At 41.3% G+C, this 24,746-nt stretch overlaps 1 protein-coding gene across 8 annotated transcripts in view; it reads right to left on the reverse strand.

Moving 5' to 3' along the window:
* foxp1b (forkhead box P1b) overlaps window positions 1-24,746 on the reverse strand; it is a 139,158-nt gene that overhangs the window by 92,657 nt on the left and 21,755 nt on the right. For 6 of the 8 annotated variants that reach the window (XM_068314512.1, XM_068314520.1, XM_068314521.1 and 3 more), the window contains exon 3: window positions 15,378-15,421. The exons of the other annotated variants lie outside the window; for them this stretch is intronic. The gene's annotated coding sequence lies outside the window, so the exon portion shown is untranslated. The remainder of the gene's footprint in view (window positions 1-15,377; window positions 15,422-24,746) is intronic. 8 annotated transcript variants of the gene reach the window in all.

Here is a 24,746-nt window from a genome sequence, read left to right on the forward strand (position 1 = left end):
ACTTAGGTTTATCGTCATGCACACCCTGACAAATTTCCATCCGCCTGTTAACTACAACTACACCCACTAATGATAACAAAAGAATAACGAGGTTGTCTGGTTTATTTGCAAGACAAAAAACATTTCAACTCGATGACAGCGAGATTCCCTCCTCGCACACGCTCTGCCCCGACTCAACTCCCCATGGGTAGCCCTGATCTGCATGCATGCAGCTTCCCTAACTTGAGCGCTCAACCTAAGCAAAGAAAGATGACAAAAAAAAGAGAGAGAAAGAAACAAAATCATATTTTTATGGTAAACTGAGAAGTGACTGTGGGGCAATATCTCAGGTGCATTTGAATAAAAGCAATAAAGCATATCCAAATATGAAGGGGGGAAAAAAATGCTCCGAGTCCCTCTCCCACCGTTCTTCTCTACCGTTTACATTTGGCAGTCAAAACTGTGGCCGGGGCGTTTGTGCGAGTGTTTATCTAAAGTAGACTGAGCATAGATAAAAATACACTGGTCCGACTTGCCGGGTTCGAGCATTAATTATGTGCTAAATGCCCTTGTTGAAAATACAAGTCAACACCCTGCTCGTTCTGAACTCTACCGAGGGTTGAACAATCACCAAAAATGGACCATTCCCACACAACTACCCTATTATTGTGATCCATTACACTTCAATTAACATATCATCAATGGAATCATAAATCAATGGCGAGTGGTGACAAATGACAGATATTTTCAGTTTCAAACTACTAAACATCATTAATTCCCATCACCTGAAAGAGCCCTGGGAGCTAAATGAGTTTACCCAACGCATGACATCCATTTAGATAAATGTTCCGTCATTTTAATGATGGAAAATGTGTATTGGTGAGAAAAGGCAACAACGGGATCCTGATAGCAGCTGTATGCCTTTTTCTCCTTGTAATATAATGCCCGTCTTGTAATACCTTAACAGATAATTGTCTCCATTTTAAACAGCACAAAGCTGTAATGTTGCCATTTAGAACAGTGGGGGTGCAGAGAACATAGGGTGAGGATAAACAAGCACACGCTGCTTTGCCCGGTTGGGTAAACCGAGCCCATCACACACTCCTACATTGAGATTTTAGGGAACAGAACAACTCCTGGTAGAGATAATTACCCACCTAGGTGGGTTATGTGCATGCTCAGTCAGAGGTTTAAGTTGGGAATATGAATCAAAACGTGAAAATTAAAACGTGAAAATTTCAAAAGACAAAGGAAGCGGAGGAGCATTTTGCAAGCTTTTGTTTAAGTCTTGATGTAAGAGTCATGTGTTAAACAATGTGGAAAATAAGACGACGACCAAACATCTGAAAGTAGTAGCTGTTAGCTAAGGTAGATTGCACAACCGCTAGCCTGGCCCTTCCAGAGAATCAGGTGAGCTAAATAAATGTTTCTGTGCTCTATGCAAATACCACATGCTTCGTTGTAATTGTGAGAGGTAAAAAACATGCAAACAACCTATTTTCAGAGGAAATGGACAATCAGAAGGGTTTTTTACTATGGTAATGAACGGAGCTGTGGTTAGATCTGTGCATGAACAAAGACTAATTTTATTCCGTCCACAGACCTGTGAAGTGGACTTCCCTATTCGTGAGGGGGGTCACGGCTTCACAACGCGTTCTCTCGTCCCAGGTATGTTATCGCTGCCTTTGGCTTTGTTGTAAGATTGCATGTTCAAAATATGAATTAATACCCCTCCACTGAAATGCACCATATCCCAACAAAGGCCCACATTCAGCGTGGACGGCTCTTCAGCTCCTCTAATGGACAGGCTCTCCTCTCTCTTCACAGCGCGTGGACAAAAAAGATGAGGGCCCATGAATATTTACCACTAAGTAAAGTTATTCCATTAATTACTCCAAGCACGCTTATTCCTGTATCTGTGGATACTTCTGTGGTGGCTCGTTAATGAACCTTCACACGTCATTACCATATTAATTTATGCTCAACTCAATGGCTGTCAATGGGAGGCTGCCCGAGTTGTCTAGCACATATTTACAGCCGTTGCAGAACGCTTCGATCACGACGGATTTACGGTATCTGTTTATTATGCGAGACAAGGCCTGCAAGTGTTTGAATAAAACAAAAAAAGAAATGTAGTGGTACTGGTTAACACTCCTCAGCCGTGGTGGATCTGTATTAAGCATTGTGTAAATAAGAAGAGGGCGTAGAAGAGTTGGTGATATCTACATGCAAGGTCACTCGTGTTTGTTTTTAGGGTGTGTGCAGGAGGTTTTCCAAGTCACTGTCTGTTTTCTGAAACACAAGAAAATCTAAACCATGACTCACTTCTCAACAAACACAGCTGCTTACTGCATGATTTGATCTGCTAAAAGGGCTGAGTGCACACTATTTTCTCCCTCTTTTTTTTATTAAGGGCTGATTAAATCAAAAACATAAAGTCTCCTAAAAGCCAAAAAAAGTAAAAAAGAAAAAAAAAGCTGAAAAATAAACAGTATTCTTTTTTATGTGATTGGCAGGATCCTGGCGTTATATTGTAAAATCCCACACAGACTGTAAACAACAGCACTTTCTGACACACAAACAGGCTCGAAACCCACCAATTAAACCAAACTTCAATCCAGCCAGCCTTTACTCTGGATGTTTTTTTTTCTCTGCTTAAAAGGCAGCAGTGCAGTCTGGTGAATGTCAGGCCTGTCTGATCCCCCAGATTCTTTGGACCTGCACTCACATTTTGCTGAGCTAAGAACAAAGTACACCAAGTGTACACAGACAGCTTTGCAGCCTTAATACCAAGGAAGTAGAATTTCACTTCTAACCCAAAACAAACAGAGCCACACATTTCAGTACACCATTTTTTAAAAGAGGTGGTTCAGAGCGGAAAGTCTGATCTAGTTGACATCTACAGCTCATTATTCTGTTGTTGTGAAGTGTAATCCAGCGATTTATGAGTACTAAAATAAAAAAAAATGTAATAAAAAAAACAGAAGAAAAGTGGACTTTGAGAATGATTGTGTCTGCCAAAGAGTCACAGCTGGGGCAGCTCAGAATCTCCACCTTAAGAAAAGACTCATGAAGTCAGACTGGAGCAGTCAGAGTTCAACCTACTCTTATCACAGCACAGGACACAGAGGGGCCACCACATGACAACTCTCTCTCTCTCTCTCTCTCTCTCTCTCTCTCTCTCTCTCTCTCTCTCTCTCTCTCTCTCTCTCTCTCTCTCTCTCTCTCTCTCTCTCTCTCTCTCTCTCTCTCTCTCTCTCTCTCTCTCTCTCTCTCTCTCTCTCTCTCTCTCTCTCTCTCTCTCTCTCTCTCTCTCTCTCTCTCTCTCTCTCTCTCTCTCTCTCTCTCTCTCTCTCTCTCTCTCTCTCTCTCTCTCTCTCTCAAATCTGTTCCTGTTTTGAGAGAGAATCTTTCATTTGGTCTTGTTTTAGACAAACAGGTGTAAATTATTGGTTTTCAACACAGGACAAATTTTAAACTCAGATTTTAAATTTTCTTCTGGTTCAAAAAAAGATGGCGATTTATTTAAGCAGGGGAAGAAAAGGTTGAAGACTCGTCAGACTGCAGTGCAGAAGCCACTTTAAAACGAGCATCAGGATTGATTCAACTATTTCAGAGCTATGAATGACTTAGATACTTTTACAAACTTGTGGTGTGTCAAGGGTGTCTTTTGTTCTGTGTTGAGTGAGAAGCTTGTCTTCAGTCACTGGTTGGTTTACTTTATGTATAATTTGTTTTGTTAGCTGGTGAAACATCTTTCATTTCAAAGGCACATTCTAATTAATCCAAAGGGAATAATCAGTCCTGACTGAGATACTGTATGTAATAATCTTCAAGTATTCTTGTTTAATGTTCAACAGTTCTCTTTTTCTGTTTTCATTTTTTATAAATGTAATTTTTTTAATCAAAACATTCAGCAAACCAATTTTCTATTGATTCATTCTTCACAAAAGCAAAAGTAAACAAACCATTACAATTAGATTTTGTTTAGTTTGTTTATTATTTTCCTACTATTATTTGTTTTTTAATGTGAATTCCTTTTCTGAATGTGATTTTTTTTGTAATGTTTCTTGTGAATAAAGGTGCATTTAATAATCAAAATCATTCTCTCTCTTGACAGACAGACAGACAGACAGACAGACAGATAGATAGATAGATAGATAGATAGATAGATAGATAGATAGATAGACAGACAGACAGACAGACAGACAGACAGACAGACAGACAGACAGACAGACAGACAGACAGACAGACAGACAGACAGACAGACAGACAGACAGACAGACAGACAGACAGACAGACAGACAGACACGCACACACATATATATAAAAAACCCTTAACGCCTTGTCAAGTAGGAGGACTGTCAGTTTCACGCAGGCAGATCAAGTTTCCGCCCTCGCCCAGGTACCAGCTCCTCTCTGACCACAGATCCTATTAATATCAATAAGCTGTAGATTCCATTTCCCCAGACCAAGACAACGAGAGCTCAACAGGCGATGACTGAGGGGAGGAACTAATACCCCCGTGCATCACCGCGGGGTTGACACTTAAAAAAAAAACCCTCAAACCCCCACTGCAGCAACAGAAGGAAAGATTTTTGTGCACTGAGCTGGTAAACACTTTATTTTGTGTCACATATGCGGACGAGTGTACACACACCCACCTAAGGGTCACACAGAGTCACACAGATAGGGGCTACCTGCTGCTATTGTCTGATCAGTTGAGTTTTAAACCTACCGAATACATTCCTCCACAGAATGAGGTCAGGCCACTCACTTTCGTTTTATCTCCCACATTCTTCTCTGTTCAGTTCAGATTTATTCACAGGATATACATAAGGTCACATGATTACTAAAACCATGACAGACTTTGAATAAAAAAGTCCCAGTTGATTGAAACATTTAGGGTTAAAATTGATGTGATGCATGTATTTAGATTTTATAGATAACTGGTACTTTTTTGCTATATTGCAATGGGCAAACTGGCACGAAAGTTGTTGAAATAAGCCTAAAATAAAAAAGATAAGAGGTTTTATTTGTTTACTGTATTCAACCCATCCCAGACCTTATCGCTCAAGGAGACATCGGCATGTATTTGGAGGAACCGGGTATGGAATCACAACCGCATTGTAACCACTGAAGCCACATCTCTCCAAAATGCAAAAATTAGCAATATAATAGTATTTTTAGGAGAAAGGTGGCTAGACCATGTCAGCTTACATACACTTACATAAACCATTTGCTCCCTTTACCATTAAGTCAGAATAATAATGTCAAATGTTCCCCGAGATTTCCCAAGATCCAATGAGATTCCCAGGTAGACTGGGAGGAACGAGTGGGAATAGAATCATTGCTTGAGTGCTACCTGTAGTACCACCAGGAACTGTGGCTTCGCCCTAAACACCAACTCTGTCAATCACTTACAGAACACACCCTCGAACACACACACACAAACACACACACATCCACCGGCATCCCATAAAAGGCAAGAAGGCGAGGTGAAAAAAAAAAACGATAGTGTGGAAACATAATGAAATCTTTACAGACTTACCCGTGAACAGTTGGACAGGCTTTCATGGTGAAACTGTATGCTGAGGCTGAGGCAGAGTGTTTTCAAATCCACTTCTGACGAAGAGGAGGAAGCTGCCGGTGAAAGTGGCAGGTATGGAGTTCAAGGAGAACGATCTAGAGTCCACACTGCAGTATTTAGGGGAACTGGAGGTATGTGGTCTCACAACAAAAGCTGGTGCCTTGCTCTAGATTAAATATGCAGGAAGAGGCCCTTCTGAATAAACACAAATACTCGGCAAATGAAGAAGTGGCACAGAGCAGACGCCTGCCTAGAACCGTACCTGTCCCGGCCTTTTCTAATTAGACAATAGCAGGCAGAAAAAATGGACATCAACACAGTCAGCAAGGCAGGAAAAAAAAATGAGGGGGAAATATACTCATGTCCTTAATGAGAGCAGCAGACGTTTATAGAGAAGCTGTAAAAATGGTGCATGCAAGAAAGAAAGATCTATGAAACTTTTACCAAAAAGCTGCCTGTTGATAATAACCAGTGAAATCTGTCTGTGAACTGTAAAAAGGCTACCAGAGCAGAAAGACACTGACAAGAAACCACTTAATTACAACATTAAATGAAATATAAAATTTCATTAATTTAAGTAGGTCATTTTTTTTGGTCATGTCATAAATTTAAAAAAAAGAAAAATACACTTCACCATCATCCAAACCTCCTAGAAGACTTTTTTTCCCTCAATTTTAATCATGCGAAATAAATTGATACACATAAGTATCATTATCTTTATTTCACTATATGTTAAAGACTCTCTCCCTCCTCGTATTCTCTCCATCTATCAGTGTTTCTATCCGTTTTTGTTTTTTTTCTCATTTAGAAGAGGAATGCAGTAGTAAGTGGGGAGGGGGGCTACGGAGGAAAATAGGAGCTGAACACCCCACCACCACCAACACCAGAAAATCTGTAGAATGGCGTCAGACGCTGAGTGACACATACTGATGTGGCCAGTCAAATATGTCATTTTCATGTGAAACCCTCTCAAATGGACACGGGGGGGGGGGGGTTAGGGGTGAGGGGGGACGTGAGACAAAGGGAAGAGATGAAGGAGGAGAAAGGGAGGAATTGACTTAAAGGGATTCAGACAGAGAGAGAGAGAAATGAGACCTCTGGAAAATAAACAGGGTGTAGGGTTTCAAAGGCGGGGGGACACAAGCATTCCATTGTTCAAGCCAATTATCAGTGGAAAATAATAACAACAGATGGATCCAGAGCGGCCAACTTGTGCCGGAGCACCCTGGCGCTGGAGAACAGATGATGAAATGTGAGAGTGCTGTTGGAGGGGTTGGTGTGTGTGTGTGTGTGTGTGTGTGTGTGTGTGTGTGTGTGTGTGTGTGTGTGTGTGTGTGTGTGTGTGTGTGTGTGTGTGTGTGTGTGTGTGTGTGTGTGTGTGTGTGTGTGTGTGTTTGGGGGTGAGAGATTGCTGCCTCACAGTCCCCCCGCCCCCCCATACACCTCACTCACACACACACAAAAATCTCCAAAGCACCAGATGTGAACTTCCACAAGGACAGTTTAATATGTGCTCTCTGGCCACTAGTTTGGGCGTATCTGATAAAGTTGAGTTAACCAACACCCCCATGTGTTCATGAGGGGGCATGTGAAGTCACACGACACATATGGCTCCAGCGTTGCCATGTGATGAATTCAAATCTGTGCATTCCTTTTATGTTTAGCATTTGATGGCGAACACATGCTGTAAGCGGAGCGCGTTAGCAGCGCTACAATACGGAGCAGCCGCGATGAAGATCTACATTGTGTTTCATTCAAATCAGCGCACATCCCTCGTGACCTGTTGTGATGTTATCATTTGATGTTTTCCACAGGCAGGCGGATGCAGCAGTGTTTCATTCACAGATCCTTTCCATCACCCACCACACCGACAAGCAGTGTAGACGAAAGGGCCGCGACCTTAAAACAAAACCAATTCTCTGTGTTGCCTTGTCAAGGGGGGGGGCATGTCTGTAGATAGTAGTACAAAAAGATCTGCCCTTCCATTTCACAAGAAAAGAGAAGTTTTCACTTCATTAACTCCAGATTAAAGCATAATTATCTCCCCATAGACTTTAATCACCAACAGAAGGATAGTGGAGCAAAAATCAGCGTCTTCTTTAGTCATTAAAGTTTTTTTTTTTTTAATGTTGTTGTTCTTTTTTGTCTCCTCTGCGCTTTAGATGCGTCCATCAAATAATATAAAAATAATTCACGGGGTGGGGGGGCATGCGTTAAGTCTCATTTTCATATACTGCCAGATGCAGAGAGGGAATGATTCGGGTCATAAAATAGAATCCTTTGGCGTATTATTGCAATTTTGGCCTTTTCATTTGAAGACCACTGAACGCCGCAGACATTAGAGGCCAGATTGGAGATGACAGAAGATGCTTGAAATAAAATCAGACAAAACATCAAAATTAAACTTTAAATTTGTAAATAATCTTGATTACTAAAATTACTTGGAATGAGGGGGAATGATGACGGTCCCAGATGACGAATCCCTGTAGAACTGCACGTAAGGCTTTCATTTGGGAGAAAATAAGGATGGAAAGCTTTGCCTAGATTTAATTATATTACACGAAATAACTGCCATTAGCGAATCTTGTTGAGTTGAACCATTTTGGTATGGAAACCCCCCCCCCCTTTTTTTTTTTTGGTGAATGAGGAGACAAAGGGTTTTCAAACAGGAACTGGGAAGCCATCAGCCGTTTTAGTGCAGTGAGACTGAGGTCGAGTTAATTAGACTATTGTCATTTTAATCAGGACAGCTCTGCGGCCATCACTTCCTGAAAGAGCCAGTGGACTTTAAACGGCTGGGGGATTTTCATGCATGCGAATGTATGGCGTGTGTGTTGTGTGTGTGTGTGTGTGTGTGTGTGTGTGTGTGTGTGTGTGTGTGTGTGTGTGTGTGTGTGTGTGTGTATGTAGGACCGGAGATGTCACCCAGCTATGGGTTATGGAGCATGGTCTGGTTCTCTCACATGCTTAGAACATTAATGAGCTGGAGACGCACCGCGGAAACAAAGACGCCTGGAGGATCACCAGGGGAAACTACTCGCCTCTGCTCTACTCATGTCTCTGTTCATTTGAAAATAATTTAAATATCAAATATTTGAAATAATTTGCTTCTCCCTGACTATCAGATTTTGAATAGAGAGTCTTTCATGTCTTCGTCATTATGTTCCTTACTGGCATTAGCATTTAAAACATAATTAATGGAGGCACATTTTCTAGGTGCTTTCCATTATGTTACAATGACGGTTTGTTTTTTTTCTGTTTAGCAGTTCAGAATAATAGAACAAAGAATGGTAAATGCCATATCAAATGCTTAAAATAAAAAGAAGGCAAAGATTGTACAGCAGCTATGGGTCTTTCATTCGAGCTCATCTACCCACCTCCCTCAGTGAGAAGAGGAAAGGCAATGGAGCTGATAAAAGGGCCGACTCAATATTAATAGCAAAACATCATTGCAGCTTTTCCCCTGTCCATAGTTCAGGTCATCCATGGACAAGGTGACAACGATAACCTGCAGACAAATGCCGGAGAACTTCCCCCAGTGACACCGCCATCAGCCCCGGGGCATGAATGGCCGATGACATTAGCCCAGCGAAATCGACTGGAGCAATATTTCATATTCACCAACCTCAAGGGAAACTGCATTAAAAGGAATTGCAGCACATTTGACTCCATGCCACTTTTTTTTTTTACTGTGTCTGTTTATGATTATATTAATAGTTCCATAAGTTCATCATTTTTAACATAGCTCATTAATATTTCACGGGGAGTTAATATTAATCTGATCAGAAATTATCTTCCTTCAATAATTCAATGTGTGCATTAATAATTCAATAAAGAGAATGTTCAGCGTGTTTGAGGAGCAAAAAATGGAGACGTTCGATAGTTAAATGTGAGAAAACCAGTCAAAGAAGTCACATCAGAGCGCCAAGTTAGCTTAATGCTGCTAAAGGCTAACGCTAAGTACTGGGTCTGAGTTACTTCAACTGGAATGCAGCTTGTTAGCAGTTAAAGCTAACTAGCATACGCAAATAAAAAAAAAAACCTTTAGCAGGCTTCTTGTTTCACCTTCCACTGCTTTTCAAATCCAGACAGAAATAACCTAACGAGCGGCCGCAGGAGTCTGTACCAACTCGTGTGCATTCATAGAAGACGACGACGCATAGATGTTGAAGCCTCCGGCGCCATTAAAGGCCCCCGAACCACTCCACTTCTCCTCTAAGAGATTTACGGGGATTAGATGGTGAAATAAGGACCTAATCTTTATTTGACAGGGAAGCCAATCTCTGGTCGACTGGTCAAACCCTTACAACAGGCCACTCTCTCTCCTCACTTTCAGCGCTGAAGCTTATTTAAAACAACAGTTAGGTTGAATATTTGTGTCTTGTAGGAGGTTTCGATTACATACTCAAATCACAAAAGATGGAACTTTTCATCAAAGTGCAAGACTAACCGCATAAATGATGTCCTACACTGGGTCACCTACATGCAAGTGCGCCATGATAGCTATTTCCTTGAATTATTTTCCTTCTTTTTTGGTCCAAGCTATGCCTGATTGAAAATCTAACTAATTTCCATGTGCAGTTTAATGACAGACGGAAAGAGATATTTCATGGAGATGTATAGTTGAGACCGATAAACTATTAATCACGCCGCTGGACAATGACACCAGCTAAATTTAAACACAAAGTGAAAAAGCATCAAGTAACAGCCCTCCTTCTTCCTTACATTATTCATTACAAGGGCAGTTATTGCACAGCGCAGAATTAAAAATTAGGGATTCCATTTAATTACAGTGCATGTTGATGGTGGTTGCAGATGTCACCGCATGTACTGGCAATTCTTCACCACGTTTAACCCTGTCACACAGCAGCCTGGATTTCTCCTGCCTCTCATTCCTTTGTGTGTCTGTTCGTTGTTTGACCTACAGAGTCCGGACCAAGGTGAATGAAGAGGTGAGGGTAGAGAGGTGGAGAGTGATAAATAAAAGAGCTTACTTAGCGTGATTTATGTAAATGCAGTGCAAAACATCCTAAATGATCCCTTCTGATGTCCGCTGTTAGGGATTTTATTTTATTTATTGTGTTTTTTGCATTGCAGTTCAACAAATCTTGTTTCCATTTATGGTCGGATTAGGAATCTATATTAACACTCAAAAAGTCATACGTTTTTTGAAACAAGATTTATTTTGATTTTTAAACTTGATGAAGCGGTTCATTATTTCTCATATCGTGATTCATGGCTGATGGAGAAGAGATGAGCTGACACTTTTTTTCAGGGAGTTTGAACTATGACAAAAGAAAATGGGTTGATTCAAAGAGAATGATAGAGGTGACAATGTTTTAACTTATTTAACCTGGCTGAAGCCTCAAACCTCATTACATTTCCTGTCTATTTTCTGAGTGATGTAGATTACTGATGGAGGAAGAAGCATAGCTTTTTTTTGCGATCCAAATTATATTTGGAGTCTTCATCACTCTCATTGCGTTCCTGAGAATTGAAATAAGTAGCAAATAATTGGGTGATTTTGTCCAGAGAGTGCAAGAGTGGAATGATGCATCAAACATCTCCTTACATGAGACGCTGCAGAGAGTCTGACGCAGCCAGCCAAGGTTAACAAACATGAAAACCACAATCACGATACTCATTATCTCTGGTTGATTTTAGGTTTTGTCAACTCAGTGGATGCAGAGAAAAACTTGCAATGTACTCTTAAGATAGGGATGGAATTCTGAGCAGATAAATAGTGGAAGAAAACGCCCAATATGGCCCTCTCCTGTTTACAGACAGAAGAGTTCATGGACTACGTCAACATACAGTATGTGAATCAAAATCAGACTCGACTAATGCTGATGGACAATGTACAATAGTGACCATTAAAAATGGTTTTACAGTTTTCAAACATCATTTTCATGTTGCTAGGACTGGCAGACAAAGGCTTGTTTTTTGGGGTTTTTTTCATATCATCCACGTTGTTACACAATATCTGTGCAACTCTCTTCCTCGTAACCCCCCCCCCCCCCGGTAGCAAACAGTTGTACGCAAATACCAAAACCCATAATGCAAAACACTAACGCCAAACAATGCATATTGTTTGGCATTAACGTTTGAATATTTAAATGGTGTGTTTTAGATCTTGATGTTCCCATTTCAATTTCCATACGGTGTACACACTGAACACTTAGGTTTTGCCCACAAGAGACAGCTTTGAAGACTCGGAGCCTATTTGCATTTTTTTCTGCACAACATTACTTTGCCACCACCGTCATTTTCATGTTCTTGCTTCATGCAGACTTGTTAACAATGCAAGTTAGCCGTGTTTAATAAATGCCTGCTGGATGTGGGCCGGGTCAGAGCCATAGAGCTGGATATGTGGATCACCCACGTACATGCCACTTAACCAAATTGGCAAAGCTGATAAGCCATATTTACATAGCGGTGTTGCTGGGCGTGATTACTATCAGTACCCCACCCCACCTCCACACGCTTTAATGGAAAGTTGGGATATAAGTTAGTGTGGGTTACAGCTGCCCTCAGAAAATAGCTCAATTACACCCATGGAAATAAACACAGAAACGACTGTCGGAGTGGTAAACATGTGCGGGGTGACGGTCTGTAGTACGCCGTCAGTCAAGCAGCTGCACCTTCGTTCATTCACTTGTTCTGGTGATGGATTCCTACTTCTCCGACATGAATTCAACGTGCAGGCACACTATTTGCTGACGGGGCAGTGGCAATAACAAGCTAAAGCTGACCATAACATTAACATGCTTCCTGTGTAAAGTCAACGCTTGCGGCATTTTAACTGCTGCCGTCAGACGCGACAATCGGTTTATGTGAAGTGGGCATTGATGAGTGCGGTTTTCTACTCCATGTCCTGATGCAAGGCACTTCTGAAAACTATGCTGCTTTACAAACTTCTTTCCAGATTCGAAAAAAAAAAGCTCTCAGAATGATGTCATACTGTTTTATTTTGTCTTAGGCCGAGCATTCGTACTCAGAGTTTATGGAAAAGGACATCGCCTTTGGCTGTTGTCTCATTGGGAGCCTACCTGTCACTGGGCTGATATGACGCTCTTTGAACGCAGCGTTTACATGTGATCAGAGCGGCAGCAAGCACCCCAGATGACAAAGTGACTAGGGTGTCAAAGCAGCCTACAAACAGGCCTGTCCTCTCCCAGACAGGAAGCTGGGAGCAGCAGAGGCGCTGCCTTGTCTCATCTGCCAGCAGCGAGAGCGAGTCTGACGGCGAACACAACTCCACGCCGGACGGCTGTTTTGATTTCAGCTCGTGTGACACATCTGTTGCTTGTCACATTATGTTGTTCCCATCTTGTGAGCCGAGCGCAACGGAGGCACGGGTTGCTTCTCGCCCTTCTGTCCGTGTTTACAAACAGGGCTTGCACTTACAAACAGGCCAGCGCGTCGCGCAAAGCCTGGGAGGTCAGGAGGCCTCATGGAACATCACATACACCTGGTGTCACAAGCAGGAAACCATACTGCAAGGAGGCTGTGCAATGTCAGTGGTGAGTATTTTTTAAAAAGAGCGCTATCAGCAAATAGACAAATACATTCATGTATAAAGCCTTTGTAGTGTTTATTGTATATATAAGGAAAAGAAAAGGGATGGATCTTGGCGCCTTTATTATCTCTTAGGTATTCTCCATCATGGTGCCCTTATTACTGGAAAGAAATGATTTCACTCCCATGACTAATTAAGAATATTTGCTATAGCTGTAAATCAAATCCCCATCCACTGTGCATTCTTCACAATGTGCTCTTTATGGGCTTTTAAAGTGCTCCTAACGAACATTCTACCAAACCACCAAAATCGAGGATATTCTATGCAAGACTCCTACTGTCAGCTATCAGCTATACATGAGCAATGACCATGGCTAATTGGATCCATCCCATCAATCCATCTATGAAGTACACATGCTATATCAGCAAAAATCAAACGACATTGGTTCATTGAGTGTAAGGCAAGCCCAGCACTAAAGCACCAGAGAGGTATTTATTAATGGGTTGTTACAGTAACTCAGGAGGGATGCATTCACAAGTGCTTCATTTCTATGTCCTTGTCTTTCCGATCAATATTCAAAAGTGCCTCGTGATTACACGTTTAGGATTCATTTACATGGAAAGAGCCAATGTGGCCATAAATCGCAGAGGAATAAAATTCCCCTCCATCAGATGTATTTATTTACGCATTTTCATACACGTTACCATTTTCATTAGTCAAATATTTTGATAACTTTTCATTTCATTCAAAACCACCCCCCACCCCCACCCCCCCAAAAAAACAGAGCAAAATGAGAAAACTCAAGTTTGTCTACATTTGCATAGCGAACGGCAGCCTGTTATGTAAATGAAATCCCTCTTAAGAGGGTGGGGAAAAAAATTTGAGATGGCTCATTTACATTGTCAAATGACATAACACTCATAGTTTCCATTTACAAACTGTTTTGCAGATGCTCTAACACACAGACGATCAGTGTGTGTTGCTAGAGCAACAATAGTCGTAACACAAACTAAAATCAGACTGGATGGCGTACGACATGATCGAACGCCGTGACTTCCTTTAAGACAACATGAAGCATAGTAGCACAGCGGGGGGGAACAACACTCCTACGAGGCTCTAATATATTCAAAGAAGGATCATTTACTTAAGGCTTGCATCCAAGGATCAGTCTGGCCTTCATTAGCCTCAATCTGACACGGATGTGTAAAACATGTTGGTTTGCCACATGATCGCTGCCCCCCCCCCCCCCCGCCCAAAACCCCAAAACACTCAACTCCCCTCCCCTGTCTGAGACCTGTACAGCAATTCCACGGGAAATATCACAGGTTGTTAGCATTCCAGAGAGAACTTTACACGCTTGTACACTCAGGCCTTAATTAGAGACCCTATTTTATCATTCAGCAGCTGGGCTAGACTACAGTCACACACCCCACAACACCCTACCAGCCCCCCTGCTCAAAGTGAAACAGCCCACATATATGAATATTCATGACTCAATATATAAGGTCCCTATATGGGAAATGCACACCACTTCAAAACACTATTTAAACACGGGTTTGTATATCTTGATGATGTTGGTATTTCAGTTCATATCATGTCCTCTTGTGAAGAAAGGGGCAGGTTTTGTGTGTGTGCATGTGTTTGATGCCTTTATTTTGATAAGGTGACCGAATAAATAACTTTATTGAGGGTTTTGGTGTCCCATGAGAGCGTAAATGCTATTTCTGTAACTTTAAAACCTATCTGAGATATATTTAAATGCAAACTTGCAATGCAGATATTCAGTTAAAACCTAAACCAGAGGAAAAACCGGAGACGTGTAAACTAAGGTTCATCTGACCAAGGTCGAAAGAGACTCTGAAATAACGGCAGATCTGAGGTCGTCTTCTCTGCGTGAAGGTTAAACATGTTTTGTGTTTACACTACAGCTCAGGCTTTGAAATTGTTGTGCGGCATGGAGTCTACCCGGGGTCATTGTTTGTTTTTGACGTGTTTATACACAACACAAGGAGAAATGACTTCTAGGAGTCAGGGGATGTGGATGCCACGCACTTAACAAAGTTTCTTCACTTTCCAGTCTCTCAAACAGCTCTGGCGTTGTCTTTCAAGGCGACGAAAATCAGAATGGAATCGTGGAAATCGGCAAAAGCCTTCATCATCTCAAGTATACCAATGTTTCCGTATATCTTTAAAAAGACTTTATAAAAATCTTTTTCTCAACAGGTTGGAAGAAAAGATGGTTTTCACGTGGTGTTTTTGTGCTATCTGACGTGCATATGGAGCACTTACTTTGATCTGTCGGCACACAGGATGTCACCACTGGAGGCTCCAGGCTGGACCGGCAAGCAGCAGAAAAAAGGGGAGTAGAACAGGGGATAAAAAAAGAAGAGGTAGAAAGAAAGTGAAAAAGGAGCCAGGCGTTGCGATGATAAGGGGGGGGGGGGGACAAGAGAAATGAATTGAAATATAAAGCTAACCAGCAAAAAGTAAACACACCTCACATCACCTTAATAAATAGGCAGTCACCTCGGATGCTATTTAGTTAATAGGGCGGCTGTGTGTGAGCGCACACGCACCTCCACAGCACTCCTGGAGGGGCATAAAACAGGTCACTTCAAATGAATATTCATTACGGCTGAATTAAATAGGTTTCGCGTGCCTCCCTTTAAATATCTGTTGATACATATTTAGCATCTCCGACGAGAGCTCCCTTGATTAAACAAATAATGACACATTCTAAAATTTGTAACTGGGTCCAAATTAATTTGCACTAATTGCGTTCAAACACGGCTCCTCCCTAACCTTAGATCAAGTACTGTTTAATTACCGCTGTCTGAAGACTGAAGTCCCTACAGCGGGAGATGGCAAAATAAAAAGTGTTTTTGTTCATATGTATTTTAAATAATGGTCCACCGACAGAGAACACCCAAAACATGCTGAAATAGCTTTTTATGGTGTTAAACTGCCATAAAATAAATAAATAAATAGTTAAAGACATAAAAATCACCGCACATACAGTGGAGCTGTCATTCCATCCCAGGCCCCTTAGCTTCAACTCTGTCCCTCCATTTACAAACACAGAGGGAAGAAACAGCAAAATGTGTTTCCTGAAAAGCTGGAGAGGTGGAAAAAGCCCATCCTGCCTCGAGAATCACCGTTGCGCCCCCCCACCCCCAACAAACCAAAGCCGTCGCCACTGGCCTTTCTGCAGAGGCAGCAAAAGTTCCCCGAGAGGGGAGTGTCTGCCAACTCAAACAGGGTTTATTCTCCTCTCTGTGGGCCGCCGGCCGCCCATGTGAGCCTGCGCTGGGCTTCCTGAGGGCTCGTTGCAGCTGGAGCGCTTTGAATAAAGGTAACAGCAATGTCACAGTTACTGTAAACTTGCTAGGGCTGCTCCTGTCAGCAGGACGTTCCCAATCAAAGCAGAAACAACCCCACCTAAAACACAACAGCTCTTCTTTTTTTTTTCCACAGGCCCAAGTCCAAACTTCCCACGAATCACAAAGCGGGCGCACCGGCAAAGAGGGCAAGCATTGTATTCCAATCTTGCCAAAACAAAATGCCAAGAGACCAGGAGTGACATTCAGCTCAGAGGTTTAAAAATACGAGCAATTTGAAAATGATTAGTCTTATTTTATTGTTGAGTGCTTGACACAGGAGAGGAAACCAGAACAATCAAGCTGAGTGACTTTTTTTTTCTGCTGAATTTAGAAACGCTAATTAGTTTTGCTCTCATAAAGCCAACCTGAAAACGACCAATTAGAAACTGAAAATGAGATGTGCAGAGGAAAAAGAGCTTGTCATTCCCACTGTTTCAGTCCCTCATGCACAACTTTACTGCAATGACTTTCACGCACACGCACACACACACACACACACACACACACACACAGATGACTGGCATGCAGCCGACTAAACGTGATGTCATGCACACATGTACACACTCTGACCGGTTAATGAAACTTTAAATCAAATTGCGTTTTGTTTAGTTAGAAGGAAAACAATTGCAGCTCTGTACGGCCCCATCACACCCAGAATAAGAGGCTGGAGGGGGGTGTGTGTGTGATGGGGGAGGGTATGGCCCACCAGGCTGACCACAGCAGCAGCGTTACACCTCAAAAGTGCCTCCCTTCTACAGATTTCCTCTTCCATGAGTACTAGAATAATTGTGTACCTGGTGCCGTCATCTATTAATATCTCCCCCGCATAGGGTACATTCCACCTGCTGAGTTATGTTGGATCACGTCTCGCCGCTTATTAGAAATAAGCATTAAAAACTCGTGGAAATGATCTTCAGGAATTTCAATGCTGTTTCCCCAGTGAACGGTGGCGAGTGTTTCATCACTGTCAGACCGAAGACGGATGGGCTGTCAGTGCCTTCCCCTTTCCAGGATCTTGCTCCTGGGCTGAGAAGTGGCTAAAAAAGGCCGTGGCTATGCTTTCCAGACCCGCTCCTTTTACTGGGAGTAATTCTCAGATGCCAGGTCGCTGCCAACGTCCTTGCAGCCAATGGCAGAGAGGCCAGTAAGTTCACATTAGCTGCAGAGTGTAACTGCGCTGAACATCTGCTCATGAATGAGAGCGCTGCCCACTAACTCAGCGAGTTGAGGCCCACTGATGAAAAATTCAACATTCTCCTGGCTGGCACGCTTGTTTTGCACAATTCTCATGAGCCCCCAGAATTATATTAAGAGAATTTCAGCACGGCCCGGTGTATCTGAGAGAACAGCTGGCACTGAAAAGGGATCTGCTGCTCGGTGAGAGCTCGGGGACTTCACACGGGATCTGCCTTCTCCTACACCGTTTGTCCTTGAAAGGAAAAGAAAAAATATCAATGTTAAGTACCTAACTACGAAGAAGAAAGCAGAGGCCACGTTTAGCTGATCACACCAGCAATATGTGCTGGAGCGGATGAGGGAACAACCAGCGAGGACATGATTCAATCCAGACTGGAAAGAAAACACTGGCCGAGGGCGATTGTGACAATAAGGGGCTCCCTTAGGATCCCCCTTCATCTGATTTGTTTAGTTCAAGAAATGGTAACTTGGATAGATTTGCCCCCTCCCAAACCCTGAAATATGGAATCAGTCTGTTTCACAAACAAAGACAGGAAACATATGAAGGCAATCACTCAAACCTGTGCAGCAATTACGTGCCTTATAAGTTCTAAGATAAGTCAGTAAAAGCTTAAATCAGAATATCCTCACTCACTGAATACACGAGCTGACAACGTCTTTCCTCTGGAGATGATGAAATCATTCTGGTTTATAAAATGTTGACTTAAAGGAAGTGATGACTCACTCGTATAAACTAAGAATAAAATATTACCACACTCTGTAATTTCACTTCTGTGTCTGTCAACTACAGTAAACATATTTCTATGTCAGAACAGAACCAGAACCAGACTCGTGAAACATTCAGGTCGTTGTCGGATTTTGCTTCGACACACTGAATCATGTGGAAACCATGGTCCTAAAAAGGATCTATAATTGTGAATATGAGATTGTCAGTAAAAATCTAGAGGATGTCTGGAGAGAAGCTCATTTAGCCGGTGACAAATTACAGCACTTTGTCTTCCTGACACAATCCCCTCCTCCATCAAATGTCCAACTTCACATGGAAATAGGAAATCACACATTATCACACTGACAAACAATTACAACCATGTCATTAGCAGGAGCCCTGGGCCTGGAACCATTAACGAAACACAATGTTGCACAGCACAGCAAACCATCACAAGAAACACAGGGTGTAGATGTAGATGAAAAGACAACGATAAATCATGAGACACTAAAAAAACAAAAAACTGATGAATTCACAGAGATCTGAGGGTGATTATCGTCACAAAATAAAGTACAGAAATCAAAAGTTCCTCATCTCCCAATGAGGATTTATCCCTGATGATGATGATGATGATGACGATGCTTATGTAACAGTTTTATTAAAAGTCAACACTTCAGAGGAGTTTCTCTCCAAGCGACTTAATCAGATGGAGCATTAGTATCTGTTTTAATACATCTCCCAGTGTCAGCCAGCAAATGAAAAAGCTGCCCTCTGTAAATATGACTGCTTACTTTTAACGCAAACATTGTTGACACCTAATGTCATTTGGGTGGGACATCCAACTGAACGCACACCGGGGTAATATAATGCTCATAATGAGAATTCTTTCCAGCTTGAGACCTCAGCGAGATAGCCATAATGCATGGCTTCTCTTTTTAATAAAATAATTGTTACAGTTATTAAAGATTAATCTCATCACAGTGGAGATGACAAAATAATTCATTACCAAAACCAAGGTTTTAAATAGCTGCAAATTATGCATCCCTACCGCCCTCCCCACAACCACCAACCCTTGAAAATATACTAGTACATACATGGCACGCTTTTCATATAAATATCATTAGAAATATGCTGACCTTGAAAGTATTTCAAATACAACTATAAGATAAGATCTGGAAGCTGTAGATTTCCTATTAAGCCTGGCCTTCTTTGGGATACGGAATCCAAAAGTTTGAGGAGTAAATATAATCGCAGGCTAACAACTCCTGCGTACATAATGCTGCACATATTCCAGCTTGTGTTCCTCCTCACAGGAAGTCGATGTGTGAAATAGAAACACACATTTGCACATAACTTTGCTGTTCACAGTTCTATCTTTATGCACATAATCAAAAAAATAAAAAGACAATTTACAGCGATGGCATGAAAATTTCCCAGCATGCCTTTTAACCTGTCGCTTTTCACTCTCTCCGCAGCAGGATGTCCAGAGGAAATGCTTTATTAAGATCCTGCCGACATGAAGTGCTGCTGTGACTTACTGGTGCATTACTGTCTAAAAGGCAAAGTTATTTAGACCAATAAAAGGCTAATATATTGTTGGAGTGGAATTACACAGAAGTTATCTTGGCCTTAATAACATCACCGCAACCCCTGATGTTGTTTAGATCAATAAACCCCATTAAAGTACAGACCTCAAGCACAGATAAGACTGCATGGCCACAGCAAAATACAGCTAGCTGGCATCTGAGAGTGTAGAGATCTTTCTCTGGAGAACAAGACGTGGTCAAAACGAGAGAGAAACACTTCAAACTTAATATAATTTTTTTTTTAAAAACCATCTAAAAGTCCAGCCTTGTTCAGCCTTGTGGAGTCTTCTGGCAAAGTAGATAAACTAATCGGAAGATATTAAAGGATTTTCAGATACTTGTTAGACAAAGCAAAAAGGAGGCAGTAAAAAGAGGGGTGTGTGTGTGTGTGGATGAACTGATGTAACAGTTAAACTGAACCTGTGCCCCTCAGCTCCATCTCTGTACTGACTTTCTTTTATCTTTCATCGTTATCATCATCTGATGTGATGTTTGGTCATCGCTGTAAAGAGCTGCTGATTCTGAGGCGTTGTAGATTTCACCCACTTCTGACAGGAAATACAAAGAAAAAATATACAAATGAAGTCAAAGCAGAAAAGGGTAAAACCAGAAGAACTAAACGCCATGTGGTTACCAGACTTCAATTCTCTGAGATGAGCTGTTTTGACGTCTTCATACGTGCTCATTCTTAGCATTGTCCACCAGGTGCTGCACAAAATCATCTGTGAAGCAACTGTCCATCAGCCCTGAAGGTGAACTGACAAATGTGGCCATATGATAGAAACAAACACTCTGTGTGTGTGTGTGTGTGTGTGTGTGTGTGTGTGTTTGCTTTAGGGAGTGCAGACAGCATTCACGTGCACTTGTAAATTGCTGTACACACAGACACCAAAGTTCTCCACAGGAAACCACAGGAAACAGAGTACTGACGCGATCTCTAGAAGTAAAATGACAAACAAGAGGGTTTTTTTTTAAGTACAGCGTGTCCCCAGTGATCTAGCTGACGGATGACACATTACTTGGCTGGGGGAAATGCACTAGAAACAGAGAGCGTTAATGAAAGAAGCTTCATTTAAAGGGTTTCTGCTGCTTTTTGTGTCCTTCACCTCTGCTCGTCTTTCAGATGTATGCTGTGGCGGATTCTCTAACCTTATCTCTTGAAAGAAAGAAAAAACATTTTCATCCTCTTTATTCCTTCTTTCTTTTGTTTGTGTTATGGCGGTATCATCCTGCAATGCACCATAGTCACTGTAACGGATACTAAGCAACTGAAATTACACATACAAGTTTGCAATCTTCTATCTATCATATTAAAGCAAACGGTTGCATCCTATGTTTATATCAAACGACTTATTTGCTTAAATTATCAAGAGTGTTTCACACCTACAGAGAATACCAGTGTGGCCATATGCTTATATTTCATGGAGTATGTAATAAAAAAATGTGTTTAATCTAAAATTAAAAGCTTCAGAAGAATACAAGATTCATGGGAGGTTTAGATAATTTTGTTCAAATCGTTTTAGGAGGCACACACCCACACGCACAGACCTTGGTAATGATTATGAATAATATCCTTGCAAACTTCTAAAGTCCAACAATAAATACATCATAGTCACACAGAAAAAGGACAAAAGAGAGAAGTTCTTCTACCACTCCTAGCAAAAAGTATGGAATCACCAGTCTTGGACGAGCACTCACTCAGACATTTTATTATGTAGAACAAACTCAGATAAAAAGAGTGAAAATAGTTAAGTTTTACAAAAATGCAACTCCTTGGCATTCAGAAACACTAAAGAAAAGAAGAAAAAACATTGTGGTGGTCAGGAAATGTTACTTTTATAGAGCAAGGGCAGGGAAATAAATATGGAATCACTCAATTCTGAGGAAAAAAATAAAATGTCTGAGTTAGTGCTCGTCCAAGACTGGTGATCCCATACTTTTTGCTAGGGGTAGTACCAGCTCCAAATGAAAGTATAAATAAAGTACATTTTTACCTCCTTCAATTATCTCCTTTTTGACATGCAAGCTGAGCCCAGTGTAATTAACAGCTTAGGAGATAATGGGGTCGCTGCTGACGGATCAATCTTACACATATATTATTTTCCTTTTACCAATACAGCCTCCTGTGATTCAAGCCAGGAAATATTCCACAACTGATTTCTTTTCCATCCAGGCATTTAATAATGCCCAATGAGCTCATCTTCCAAAACATTAATTAGGTCACCCCCCAACAAACACAGCATTTTCTATCCCAATAAATAAATCTTTTTCTGATTCATCCAAGGTGTAACCGTATCGATGCTATTAATTACAGACAGCATCACACAACAAGGACCAATGAATAGGAAGTCTGTGAAGTCTTCAGGAATGCTCGCTGTGTGCCTTGAGGAGGAACAGGTGCTGCAGTGGGGGTCCTCCGACCCGGTAGAAATGCTCCTGCTAACACAATCTGGAATTTATTTGACCTTCTCAGCGCCGGCTGACTTCTCGTCTTAATGAACAGAGTTACTCTGGCTCATGAACGGAGGTAAGGTTTAACTCACCACATTTGTAGATGTGTCCTATTGAACGCGCATTCAACCCATACTGAGCAATTAATAAACCTTTACAGGTTGAGTCTAGTTGTCAGAGACTCTAGTCTGCAACTGTTGCTACATATATGGATGAATCAATAACCAATAATAAAGTAAATATCTTAACCATCCATGGAAACAACATATAACAGCATAAAACATATTTATAAATGAAACACAATACCACCCAAAAAGATAATGAAATATTAAACAACTCTCATATAATAATAAAGAAGGGTAAAATAATGCTAATTTTGATGCTCCAGTGAGTCTGCATTGATTCCAGCAGACTCTCTGTAGTCGTGATCCTGCAGTGCTGTAAGCTAGAATTATGTTACTACCTGTAATGAGTAAGGATGAATGTTTAAAGGTCCAATATCATACTCTTATTAACTATTTTAAATATGGCCCTGAAGTCCCCAAACTACATCTTTGAAGTTTCTTGCCTAAAACGCCACTTTGGCTTTATTATATGTATGTATTATGAGATGCAGTATGTTTCTCTTTCAGCCCTTAATCATAGACTATCTCTATCTGTGTTGGCCTTTAAACGCAAATGAACTGAGGCTAACCACACCCCTTTATGGAAGAGGGTGTGGCTTGGGCTCGCCAGTGCTTTGCGTGTGTGTGTGTGTGTGTGTGTGTGTGTGTGTTTGTGTGTGTGTGTGTGTCTGTGTGAACAGTAGTGAAGTTTTTCTCTGTATAAAGACTTTATATTTTGGTATACCAAGATTGTTTCGCAGCATTAAAGAAATACAAAATCTAGTAGCTCGTCACCACCAGAAAGATGAGTAAAAACAGTGAAACAGCGTTCCAACTTATTGAGTATTTTCACACAGTATTCACCTCATCCAAGTCCATATACTTGCCCCTAAGCTAGCCTCTTCAGAGCAGTTAACTTTTACAGAATTTACATCTTCAACTTCATGGATTTATAGATGTTATACCATGAAAAAACAAAAGTGAAACAAGTTTCACAAAAATAACAACAAAATAAAAGACGGAACTTAACCGTGCTGTGGTTCAGCCTCAAGATGTTTTTGAACTAACCCTAAATCAGCCCTGAGATTTACGTTATTCGTGTCCCCTCAACCCCCGGAGCGTCTAAGCTTTGGATTGCTGTGTGCCGGTGAGTTCTCTCAGTTAACAGAGGGTGGGGAGGGACATATAGGAGCAATAATTCAGCGCCTTGAAGGAAGAAATACCTCCTCTTCAAGTTTGTAATAACTCTGTGACGGTGGCTGCTGATAAAGCTGCATCACACAGATTTGTAAATCGTGCCACATTATACAGGCCTTTATTTTGTCAAGATGTTTGCCTACCTTCTAAACAAAGCGATTTTCTTTATCACTATTTGTGAGTCAATGTGTCACTAAAATTGACAAGTGGTCACTTTTTTGTATAAAAAAATTTAATGTCGCAAAGAGATTATTTGACTGTATTGAAAAGTAAATTTTCGAAGATTCCTGAAAGAATTTGGTCTCTATCGCTCCCAATTGAGGGATTATCAAACTCCTGACATGGGAGAAATTGTGTATGTCAAAAAGATAAGACAAGATTGCTTTTTGAAGTTCAACAACTTTGAAATAGGCATGAAATTCAAATGGCTAAAAAGATGCAACGGCAGATCAAAAGAACTGAATCTATGACAATCACTGCTGCTGCTGCGGGGAGTGATATACCTGCACTTTGAGTGTATTATTAACTCAACACTGCCTGGACATGCGGGGGCTGTTTTGCAATTTAGGCTTTAACAGATGTGGGTTTTATGTGTCGGGTTCTCCAGAGTTTAGATGCTGCTGTCCACGCAGATGAGGCCGCGAGGCAGATCATAAAACCTGCCTTTGAAACTTTGTGCAGATTAATGCCGACATGACAACCACTAAGCAGACATGTGAGTGGCTCACCTTTTCAGTACACCCACCTGCCTAACAATCGGTACCCCCCCCACCAGATGAAAGGCAAAAATTTGAGCATGCAACATGTTCAATCCCATCTGACTTCCAAAAATAAAATATCTTGCTTATCCGCTCCTGGGTGGTATGAATTACGGTTGTACATGCTTGTGTTAAATTTACTTTACTGTAATGTGAACACAGTACTGTGGGGTGAAGACAAAGGTAATTATACCGTAACCACTGTGTAATTACTTGAGTTCACAAACCTTCAACTTACCCAAATCCCTTCCTTACGAGGTGGAATTCCGGACAAGACAC

This window comes from Antennarius striatus, chromosome 5, assembly GCF_040054535.1.
Source record: "Antennarius striatus isolate MH-2024 chromosome 5, ASM4005453v1, whole genome shotgun sequence".
NCBI classification, from domain to species: Eukaryota; Metazoa; Chordata; class Actinopteri; order Lophiiformes; family Antennariidae; genus Antennarius; species Antennarius striatus.